The sequence below is a fragment of the Anomaloglossus baeobatrachus genome, unplaced genomic scaffold, assembly GCF_048569485.1.
Source record: "Anomaloglossus baeobatrachus isolate aAnoBae1 unplaced genomic scaffold, aAnoBae1.hap1 Scaffold_3593, whole genome shotgun sequence".
Lineage (NCBI taxonomy): Eukaryota > Metazoa > Chordata > Amphibia > Anura > Aromobatidae > Anomaloglossus > Anomaloglossus baeobatrachus.
In genome coordinates, this window is record NW_027442948.1 from 17,501 (window position 1) to 20,000 (window position 2,500).

Genomic DNA, 2,500 nt, shown 5'->3' on the forward strand with positions numbered 1-2,500 from the left:
CCTGGATGAAAACTGGAAAGTTTCAGGCCCCCGCGACCTTCCGGAGGTGACGGGGCCCCGGGGGCCCGAGGGGCCCCGGGCGCTCTCGCCCTACTGCCCTCGGCGCCTGGATGAAAACTGGAAAGTTTCAGGCCCCCGCGACCTTCCGGAGGTGACGGGGCCCCGGGGGCCCGAGGGGCCCCGGGCGCTCTCGCCCTACTGCCCTCGGCGCCTGGATGAAAACTGGAAAGTTTCAGGCCCCCGCGACCTTCCGGAGGTGACGGGGCCCCGGGGGCCCGAGGGGCCCCGGGCGCTCTCGCCCTACTGCCCTCGGCGCCTGGATGAAAACTGGAAAGTTTCAGGCCCCCGCGGACTTCCGGAGGTGACGGGGCCCCGGGGGCCCGAGCGGGGCTCCATACAATCTCGCCTGAGAGTCCTTGGGACTTAGACGAAAAATCGAAATTTTCCTACTTCCATGATTTTCCGGGGGTGTCGGGGCCCTCGGGGGCCCGAGCGGGGCTCCAGACAATCTCTCCCAATGTTCCCCGGCAGTTGGGAGAAATCGGTCAAAAAAAAAAATTCCGTCAGACTTCCATCATCCGGGGGGGTGTCGGGGCCCTCGGGAGCCCGAGCGGGGCTCCAGACAATCTCTCCCAATGTTCCCCGGCAGTTGGGAGAAATCGGTCAAAAAAAAAAATTCCGTCAGACTTCCATCATCCGGGGGGGTGTCGGGGCCCTCGGGAGCCCGAGCGGGGCTCCAGACGATCTCTCCCAATGTTCCCCGGCAGTTGGGAGAAATCGGTCAAAAAAAAAAATTCCGTCAGACTTCCATCATCCGGGGGGGTGTCGGGGCCCTCGGGAGCCCGAGCGGGGCTCCAGACAATCTCTCCCAATGTTCCCCGGCAGTTGGGAGAAATCGGTCAAAAAAAAAAATTCCGTCAGACTTCCATCATCCGGGGGGGTGTCGGGGCCCTCGGGAGCCCGAGCGGGGCTCCAGACGATCTCTCCCAATGTTCCCCGGCAGTTGGGAGAAATCGGTCAAAAAAAAAAATTCCGTCAGACTTCCATCATCCGGGGGGGTGTCGGGGCCCTCGGGAGCCCGAGCGGGGCTCCAGACAATCTCTCCCAATGTTCCCCGGCAGTTGGGAGAAATCGGTCAAAAAAAAAAATTCCGTCAGACTTCCATCATCCGGGAGGGGCGTCGGGCAGCCTCGCAAGCCGAAAAGGGCTCCAGAGAATCACGCCGGAGAGTCCTTGGGACTTAGAAAATTTTTCAGACCGTTCAGACTTCCACGGTTGACGCCTCTTAACTCGAATCCGACGGGCAGTTCCACGCGTTTCGGCAGGTCCTCGGTTGCAGTACCCCAAAGCGGCCAGAGGGGGAGCCAAAGGAGCAAAAAAATCCGTAGAACCGGGATGGGGTCGAATTTGCCTGCCGCGTCCGCCCGGCAGTTCCAGGGGGGCGGGTAGTTGGCGGGACCGACCCGGCTTACGCGGGGGGGGCTCCCAACCGCCCAAAGACACTTCATCCCACGCCTCCGGGAGATATATGTGAGAGAAGAGCGCCTCTCCAGACTTCGAACGCTCCCCTCGACGAACCGGTACTCCGAGCGATGCGCGAACTGCGGCTCGGGGACCCCTTCCGGTTGCGGGTACGCGCTCTGGCCTCTCCCGCAGCTCCCGGTGGGGAGTTTGCCAGGCGCGGGGCCCGGAGTCAGAGCGCCCCCACGACGTACGCAGCCATCCGGCGGGCCCTGGGATGAAGGTTCCGGTCCGAAAGACCCCCTTCCCTTCTGGCCCAGCGTCGTCCTCTTCCGATCGATTTGGCGAAGCGCTCCCGGGCGGGGAGGTGGCGCCGCACGCTCGGCCCGGGCTCTGGAGCCCGCGCCGGTCACAGGCGAGCGGCCCCTTCCTCCCCCACACCCGGGGTTTCACCCTCCTTACGGTGGCGCGAGCGCGCCGGCCGCCCCCGCCCTCCCGAGGAGGCGGGCGGCCTCGCGGTGGCGAGTTTGAAACGACCCGAGCGTCGAAAAGCGGTCCGACGACCCGCACGGGCGAACGGCGGGGACCTACCCCGCGACTTCCCGGCCGTCTACCGGCGGGGGGGGGTCGCGCGAGGGGGCCCGTCGTCCGAATCGCTCCCCGTGCCGGGAAGCACAAAGATCTTCTCCGAGGGCGGCCTTTTTTCTCACGAGAGCTTCCCAGCGGGAAAGCGGCCGCGGCGGTTGGCGTTTCCACTCCGCCGCCGGGCTATCCCTTTTTTTCTTACCCCCGGTCTGTCCCGAGCCCCTACCCCCTACGGGGAGGAGACGACGGAGGCGCGGAGGGTGCGGCGCGGGTCCCTCGCGAGCGAAGGGTGTGTGGGGGCGTCCCCACCGGGGCCCGCGTACGCCTTCCGCGCTTCCCGACCGTCCTCCCCGAGGCGGCTCGGAGAAGGGGGAGAAGCGCGAGAGTAGAGAACGAGAAGGGAACCGAGGGTCCCGACGGAGAACCCGGCCGAAAAGGGAGCGAGGGCGAGAAA